The sequence below is a fragment of the Dioscorea cayenensis genome, unplaced genomic scaffold (assembly GCF_009730915.1).
Source record: "Dioscorea cayenensis subsp. rotundata cultivar TDr96_F1 unplaced genomic scaffold, TDr96_F1_v2_PseudoChromosome.rev07_lg8_w22 25.fasta BLBR01001043.1, whole genome shotgun sequence".
Lineage (NCBI taxonomy): Eukaryota > Viridiplantae > Streptophyta > Magnoliopsida > Dioscoreales > Dioscoreaceae > Dioscorea > Dioscorea cayenensis.
This window is the reverse complement of record NW_024087434.1, coordinates 37588-46961: the sequence shown is the minus strand read 5'-3', so window position 1 is coordinate 46961 and position 9374 is coordinate 37588. Positions and strand designations below refer to the sequence as shown.

General features: G+C 40.4%; 1 non-coding gene across 1 annotated transcript; it reads left to right on the top strand.

The window, feature by feature from the left end:
- Positions 1-9051: 9051 nt before the first annotated feature.
- Positions 9052-9157, top strand: LOC120255522. Its single transcript, XR_005535029.1, has one exon. It is a non-coding gene; the product is annotated as a small nucleolar RNA R71 (small nucleolar RNA).
- Positions 9158-9374: the final 217 nt, after the last annotated feature.

The window sequence follows — 9374 nt, the reverse complement described above, 5'->3', positions numbered from 1 at the left end:
ATAGAGAGGACATCCATACAAGAAGCCCCTAATACTTCAGAGGAACCCATGAAGAAGAAAGAACAAAAAGAATCATTAGTAGCTCAACCTGAGTTCGAGAATACAAAGTCAGGGCTCACTTACCTTTCCGGACTAAAAGCGGAAGTAAGGAGGATGCGTAGTTCAAGTAATTCATAACTATCTGTAAGCAACTCGATATAAACATCCCCATAGTTGAAGCGTTGTCTCAAATGCCAAAATATGCCAAATTTTTTAAGGACTTTCTCACTAACAAAAGGAAGTTGGAAGAGGGTTGACACGGTGGCTCTCAATGGGAATTATTACGCCATTTTTGAAGAAAATGCACTCAACGATTACGGAGCTAGAATAAACATAATTTCATACACTATTTACATAAAGCTCTAATTGGGAGAGTTGAAGCCAACAAGAATGACCTTCTGCAGTTGGTCGATAGATCAATAAAGAAGAACACGGGGAATTATGGGAGGATGTGTTTTGTAACTGTAGAAAAACTTATCTTCCCCGTGGACTTTGTGATTCTTGATATTGATGAGGATGTAGAGACCCCACTCATTCTTGGAAGACCCTTCCTAAATACATCCCGAGGCGGGTCATCAATTAGAGATGGAAAGATGACATTAAAAGCTGGGGAAATGAAGAAATGGTGTACCAACTCACAAGTGCTATGAAGCACTGCTTGACCCGAAGTGTAGTATTAAGTGCATACTTGCATGTTTTATATATTTGCATAATTTACACATTCAATAAGTGTCTATCAATAGTACATTGTGCTCAATATGCGCATGCATGCTGCAGTGTAAGTGGAAATAAAATTTTAAAAATAGTGAGTGTGTGGTTACTAGTACTTCCCTAGTTTCTTAGTTGGGCCGACAAGGGCGATAAAGTTACCCACATCCGGGGCTCCCTAGTTGTGTGGGCCAAAACAATATCTGATCACCTCAAATACTATCAGAGACATAAATGGAAAAATTAAAATAAGACCGAAAAAATGAAATAAAATAAACTGTAAAGAAATAAAAATCCACTAAAAAAATGCATGTGTACAAAAACATCATGGTAAGCGTCCCATATTGAATATAAAATAGAATGTATACACTAAAAATAAAAATATAATGGTAGCTCTAGGCTGGCGTAGGAGTAGAATGGAATTGGTGTTAGTGAAGACGGAGGAGACTCTCATGCCACTAGAGCTAATGCTCACGGTGAAGTAGGCGGCGGAGTGGATGGAGGGTCTTAGTGTTGTAGATGCGCCAAAATATGAAGAACTAGATCCTCAATCCTCGCTTGACACTCCTCAGACATGTCAGGTGCGCCCCTCAACTGATGGTGGAATGGTTGAACTAATGTAGAAGCCGATTGGAGCTGGGGAGTGGCGGCTAGTGTTGGAGCAAGTGGAGGAGGCGAGGCGGTGGCCAATGGAAGACTCCTCATCATCCCAAGACTCTGAATTTGATCTATGGACCACCCAGTACTATAGACCATAGGGTTGGTCCCACTGCTCGATCATGCACATCGCTCGGAGTATCATGATCTTTGAGCGATCGCATCCTTCAACTCACGCATGTTGGCGCATCGGTCGATCAAGCCTAGTCCTTGTGCAAAATAGGATATAAAGACCCAGAAAGATGGTCACCAGTTGATGGGTCACAGGCTGATGATGCAGCTACCAGGATGTAGAGCTCCTGGAGATTCACGACCCCCGTATGGCCTTCTCGTCCTATCTGCTTTCGAGATAGGATGGCATGGAGGTGTTAGAACGCTGGATTATCCCAAGGTAGACACCTTTGAGGTACCGCATGCGTAAGTTTCACAGTCTCGAAAGGCATTGGTCCAAACCTGATCTAGACTCATGTAGACAAGCAAGTTGACGTGGTGTTGAGAGTAAGCCTCGGTACAAGTATACTCCACGTCGATAAGCCCTATCTTCACGGAGAAATTTGTGTAGGTTATAAGAAACTCCTTACCAAACATCTAGAAGCGATGGTGTCTTCTTTGGGTGAGGTGATGATTATCGATCCAACTCGAGACGAGGCTCATACGCTCCATTGTCAGACTTCAGTTATGTCATCTCATCTATACTTAAAAACTAATCCTAAACCATGGACTGAAGTGACATCGGGTGCCTCGTATGTGATGCCGATCCACACGAGGATCGGCTAGTCGATGAGGTGGTGATAAGTGCTTGTGTATTAGTAATACAAAGTATTCTTTTCTTACATTGAGCATTGCTTTTCTCAGATTTCATCGCTTAAGCATGTGTATTTGTGTTCTTTTGTGCATTTAGGATTGTAGAGACAATGGTGGAAGAAAGGAACTAAAAGTTGATTGTGGATGCATTTGTTGATGAAGTTCTTGGATTGAACAAATGTAAAGACACAAGTTGTGCTCAAAGACAAGTGAGTGTGTGCCAACCTCCACTGTGCTCGAGCAGACATGCAAATTAGAGGGGGCACACAGGCAGTCACACTCACGTGTTTCGACTTGTGCAATGCTAGCATGATCTTCATTAATGTGGTTTATTTGAAGACGTGATGCGATCTACCACATGGATGTGTGCCCATCCATGTGGCTTAGATGAAAAGTGTGGATTTGGGAATATCTTGGTGAAGTACTGTAGTAATTTGCTGTAGTAAATTACGGTAGAAAGTCACTGTAGTAGTTACTATTCATAACTCGCAGGAAATCAACTTCTGAAAATTCACACGGGCGTGTGGAAATTCTACATGCCTGTGTGGATGCTCGATTTCAACCCTTATAAGAGTCGTGATTTCAAACGTTTTAAAGAATCCTTTTCTTATCTTTTCCCCATCTTTGGAAGTGCTCGCGGCTAGGGTGTAGAGAGGCTGTGGCTAGGTCTTTGGAGTGGTTCCATGGCCTTTGACATTGCGTTCCTTCATAAGAGAGTTATTGTGGGAACTTTTGTCGACATCGATTCGGCGAGGTGTGCCCTAGGCTTGACAAGGGACCCCTTAGTGAAGACTAGGCGACTCCATAAGACTATCGACACAGACTACGAGGGGGGTTTTACTTATGGATTGCATACTTTTGCATTCAATTTCATTGTTGATTGTATATTACTTCATGGAGAGCTAAACCCCTAGTAGGTGCTTGGACTTGTAAACTCTAGGATGATTTTGTTTCATTGACCTTTATTATGCTTCTTTAATTGATGTTTTAATTGAGTTCCAACCTTGAATGTTTATTGCATTGATTTTCCCTTAGAGTGACACTAGGGTTAAGAATCTATCTTGGTAATCCTTGTGGATGAGTGCCACACCATGAGGGTTAGACAAAGTAAGGTTAGAGAGGGTCGAGAGGGTGAGTCGAGAGCTAGCAGAAAGTCCCTTTCCCTTCGAATGTGATTTATCCTAGCTCCACGTTCCAAGAGTTCTTTGCAGTCATGATAAAGTGAAGTACTAAGAGATAAACTCCGCTAGGGCTTGGTTGCACAAAGCAGCAGTGAAGCGTTGATGTAATTCTTAATGCTTGGGCTTAATCTTTGACTAGGGGTCTTTCGCTTTGGACCAAAGAGTTAGATCTATATTAAGGAACAATGTTTATCACTTGGAGTCCCCACATCTTCATGCAACCACACACGGTGTTTGGCATCGAGTATCCACTTTCCACTGAGGGCATAATGTTAGGGTTAGTCATGGTTGACATTAGGGTTTGGGACTATGTGTCTTATGATTTCCACAACTCATTGAGATGTCAGTTAAGAGGCAAAATAAAGAGTCTTGCACTGAAACAATAATCCTAGGGTGAGCAATGTCACGGGTTGCCCCATTTTCTATTGATTGCCTCTGCTTATTTCTATTGCATCTCTTTCTTCTTTTCTTTATTTTTTTTATTTGCATTGATATTGTTAACACCACTCTTGAATCATCTTCATTATAGTTAAATAGCAATTCTTGTGTTTCTGAGCACTAATCCCTGTGGATACGGCTACCCACTCACCAGGGTACTTTATTACATCGACAACTCGTGCACTTGTGGTACCACACGCAAAGTGTGTGTCAGGAGGCCCTCAATGAACCTTTGGTCTATGAGCTATCTGTAGTGTGCACTGTGCTAAAAATCATGGAATCGTGGGACCTTAGGCCTAGAAGACACGCCAATCTTCTTCTTCTTCTTCTTCTTCTTCTTCTTCTTCTTCTTAAGATCACTCTCCGGGTGGTGCGCTATCCTCTTTTTACCCATATCCTATAATTCACATTGAATATGATTAAATAAAGCAAAAGGGTATAAAAACGAGCATGCAGGAGAGGACAATGGGTGCACAACAGGCACACCACGATCATAATAGGAACCATAATGGTCACATAATGCTCGTAATTATAGTCATGGTGTGATCTCTAGAAATGACAACGGGTCCATAACGGCCCATTGTTTGTGTCAACAGCTCTGTTGTTTAGGTCACAACGGGACATCAACTTCTGTTATGCATCCATTGTGTTCGCAAAATAGTCAACAGGCTGCTAACAATGGGCCAAGCTCATTGCTACCTATTGCTCATGAAAAATGAGTGGGAGAGAATTCACAACAGGTGTATAGCTCTCGTTGTGGCTTTTCCTACCATGGTTACAAATTTAAATATAATGGTCACCACAACTGCAATTATTTATCATTGTATGACTGTAGTAGAGCCCGATTGTTTCAAAAAAAAAAAATTCATACATTGTTTATTTGAAGTAAAAGACATTCAAAAATATTCACCATATGATTGAAAACTAATTCATGCCATTTATTTGCAATAAAAACACAATTAAATGAGTTTTGAAATTCTTATAAAAATTGGTCAAGAGGAAAAAAATTTTACGGTGAGAATCAAGGAAACTATGTGGTTAATCCATGGAAAACACTAGTACAAACAACGAGGAGAGATCTTTGTTGAAGTGAAAGAGAGAAAATGATATTTTGAGTTAGAAAGCTCAAGGGACAGCTGGCACCAACCCTATATCCTTTCAGTAACAGTTACACAATGTGTGGATAACGCATGTGGTTAGTTCTTCTAGAGCGAGAGGTATAACAACCATTACGAGGCAGTAATGAAGTCATTATCAATGCAATAAAAGCTAAAAATTCTCTAAGTGTTGACCATGGTCGTTCTATGGTGCATTTTCTAGACAACGGCCTCACTATGGGCTTGCTGAGGACCATACTAGATCCCCGAAAAAGTATGGAACATTATAACATGCTGCAGGAAGTCCATTACATGGCCACCAAGGCCATGGCAATGGCCGTGATGAGCCAATGGCTAACTTATGCAAACATACTTAGAAAAAGTTTCTCTTCCTGAGCATCACAATAAGCACACAATGGTCTGGCATGTGGTCATTGTGATGTCGACAATGCATAAATACGAAGTCTCTCCTTACAAAATGGCATGAAATAATTGCTAACAATGAAAGTAGAAAACTTAGAGCTATGGAAATTACATGGGTGTCTTCCACAAAGCATTTGTTTTATGTCATGAGCCTAATGTACCTGCCCTTACCTCATGAAGGCTTGAAAAGGTGAAATTCCTCCCTTCTTCTCACATGGTGAATTTAAGCCTGGCTTACTCAGAGTAAGTAAAGTGAAAACATTTTCATTTCCTAGTGTTCTGAAGAAAGGAGTTGTCTACCTCAACTGCATGATCACTATTCAATTGTATCTTGATCCATATCTTCTTGCTCATTGTGTTTCTCGACTTACCCTTTTACTTTGTCTATATTAAGGTGGAATTTGGGGATTCCATCGATTCGTCAGCAAGCTCGTCCCCAAAGTATTCTTGTAAGGGGTCCACCATGAGCACTTTCTTTACAAAATAAGAAATAGACAAGTCAGTTCCATGTGCATAATAACCTTCATCATTATGATCCGTCGAGTGCTTCATGGCGCTTTGGAGGGTATACACCAATTCATCCTCCTAGATCTTCAAGGTTATTTTTCCATCTCTCCAATTAATGATGACCCCAAATGTGTTTAGAAATGGTCTTCTAAGAATAAGCGTGGTCTCTACATCCTCATCCACATCAAGAATAGCAAAACCCAAGGGTAAAACAAATCTTTGGACTATCATAAGAACATCTTCCACAATTCCTTGTGGTCTTCACACTGATTTATCCGCCAACTGCATTGTCATCCTAGTCAACCTTAACTCTCCAAGCCTAAGCTTCAGATATATGGTGTATGGCATAATATTGATGCTAGCTCCAGAATCTGCTAGTGCATGTTCTTCCACTCAATCACCAAATAGGCATGGGATCTACAAAGCGCCTAAATCTCACGAGCTTCTTTCAATAGCTTACTATCGATAATAGTAGAATGAACACCGTTGAATGCTACCTTAGCCACCTTTTTTTCGACTTCCTCTTATTAATGAGCAAGCCCTTTAAGAATTTTGCATACTTAGGTATCTGGGATAGTGCTTCAACAATCGGAATATAAAATTGGAGTTGCTTGAATATATTCATGAATTTCTTAAACTATGCCATCCTCCTTATCGATGTTAACTCTGGAAGGATAGGGAACTCGGGGTCTATACTCCTAACCTATGGGTCAAGTCTAAGATGGGCCTTTAGGCTTTCCTTCATCCCTTTAATCACTCTCCTAAATGAGTTCATCTAAAGCACTAGGGCCTTCCTATCTGGCTGCCCTCTTCGTCACATGACACTTGGACTTTGGCGGTCCTTATCTCCAGCGGTCGTGCCACTACGGAGTGAGATCGCTTTCAGGTGCTCCCTTGGCTTAGCTTCAATGTTGCTAGAAGGTTATGATAAGTGCTTGAGTAGACATATTTTTTTATATGATTTACATTCATTGAGCATCATTATTACCATGGTTTATGTCTCATATAGTGTATTTGGTGTTCTTTTGTGCGATTAGGTTATGAATGCTTTGAAGGGAGAAAAGGAAGCAAAGATAGGCTACAAAGACACATTTTGTGAGTTCTTGTTCAATTCAAGTATCAAGACACAAGAGGAGTTCATGAATGTGGAGGTGTCTGCCAACTTCTAAGAAGATTCAAGCCAATTTGCTAGTTGGAAGGGCATTAAGGCAATCACATCTCCATGTTCCTTCTATTTGTAAATAATGCAAGACATTTCAAATGATGAGTCGATGAAGAAAAGTCTTATAGCCTACCACATGGACGTGTGCCCAACCATGTGGCCTCAAGAGAAAAGTGAAGAGACTGTAGCAAAATAATGCTGCAAAACGTTGTAGCATGTTACTGTAGCACCAATACAGCAAAATTACTGTTCACGCGACTGAGTGAAAATTCTACGCGACCGCGTGGAAATTCTTGCAGCTCACACGGGCGCGTGGAAAATCCACATGGGCTCGTGAAGTCACGTGACAACCACGGTTTGTGACTATAAATAGGTCGTTTGCCTTATTCTTTGGAGACTTTTTGTTGGGCTTTTTGCAAGCACTCTAAGGGCAAAGCGGCAAGGGTTCTAGAGGAGGTCTTTGGCGATATTGGGGACCATTCTTCACTAAATTTAATCTATCTTCTCTTCATCATAGCATCGAGGGGGCCTTCAGTGACTTAGCTTCAGAGAAGGATTCTTTAAGACGTTGAGCAACACATCAAGGCCATCATTATGAATTCAAGGGGGTTTTCTCTTTAGGTTACATTGTTATTCATTGTATTAATCTTTGTTTTGTAACTTGCTCCATGGAGGGATAAACCCTAGTAGGTATTTGGGAATGTGAACCCTAGAATCTTATCTTTTATATTGATTTTCTTATTGTTTTCTATTAAATCCGAGTTGGTTTGAGTTTTAATCTTGTTCTCCCATGGGTTGTATGTTTTATTGATCCTTGTGGTTGATTGTATATGCATGATTTGTTACTTAATTTGATGAGAGAGAGGTCTCCATTAGAGTTAGAAGTCCAAGGTTAAAGAGGGTTGAGAGGGTGAGTCATGAGATAGTGGAGTGTCCCCTTTCCCTTTCGACGAGTGTTTCCTATCTCCGTATTTCCTAGACTCTATGCAACCATATTTGGTGTGAGGCATGAGATTGAGAGACTTCTCTGCAGGGACCTTGTAGGGGATTAGGGATCTTTCGCCTAGAAGTAGGGTTAGATCTATGTTTAAGAATCGATTTCACTCTTAGGTATCCCTAGAGCTTATTGCGGTCATATGGGGTGTAAGGTGTTGAGATTGAGTGATTTCTCTCCCGGAACCTTGTAGGGGACTAGTACCGGTGGCTTGGAGGCAAGGGTAGGTTGTTCTTGGATTACCTTGACTCATAAAACTCGGTTTAGAAGCATTTAGCAAGTCTCAAGCTTCATTTTAGATCCTAGGGGGAGCATCGCCCAGATACCTTATCTTAATTAATTGAGATCTCTTCTACTTTCTATTTTTCCCTTTTGCTTGCTTATTAATATTCTTACAATTAGTTCATTTCATCACAACCATTGATTTTGACTAGATAACTAATAATTGGTTACTACTAATACTTCCGTTCCTTGTGGATTTAACTACCCTCTCACCGGGGTATTTTATTACTTTGACACCCGTGCACTTACAGTACACACACGCAATTTGGAATGTGTCAGGCTACCTTGAAGTTTCTCAGTATTGGACTTTGCCAATTGTCCAACTTGGTTCTTTAAGTTTTTAATCGTTGCTTGGGCTTTCCTTAATGTATCATTAAACTCATCTATCTTAGCATCATTGCTCATCATGTACTTGACCAACACATCCTTTGTGGAGAATTTCCTCTTTGCCTGTTGTTGTTGTGGTTGATACTAATTGACTTTCTCCACTGGAGCAACAACTGAACTTGCAATCAGACATTGAGCTGGCCCATGTCTTCCTCTACATGTTTCACAAAAAGAACAATTCTGGAGCATGAATTGTTACCCAGACTGTTACGCACGAGTAGATCTAACTTCCTTGTGAGTACATCTACCTTTATTGCTAAGTCAGTATCTACGTTTATCTCTTAAACCGGTGTATCTCATTGTTCATCATATCTGCAAAAAAATACTTTGCCTCATATAGATACTTGAATTTGAAGTCTCATCCATATATTGAACCCATGATGAGGGCATCCCCTGAGAAGATCCTTAAATCACTTATATGCTTCAAACAGTGTTTCTGACTCACCTTACTTGAATGCTAAGATTTCCTATCTAGTATTTGTTACCATACTTGGTTAAAAATATCGTTCAAAATACTTCTCTACTAAGTCTTTCCATGCCATAATAGATCTCGGGGCTAAAGAAGTGAGACATCGATATGCCGAACCTCTAAACTGAACAAAATAAGTCTCAATCTGATCACATCATCTGTAATAGTGCTTATGTTGAATGTTAAATAGATTTGTAGAAACTGAGATATGGACATTTCTGTCTTC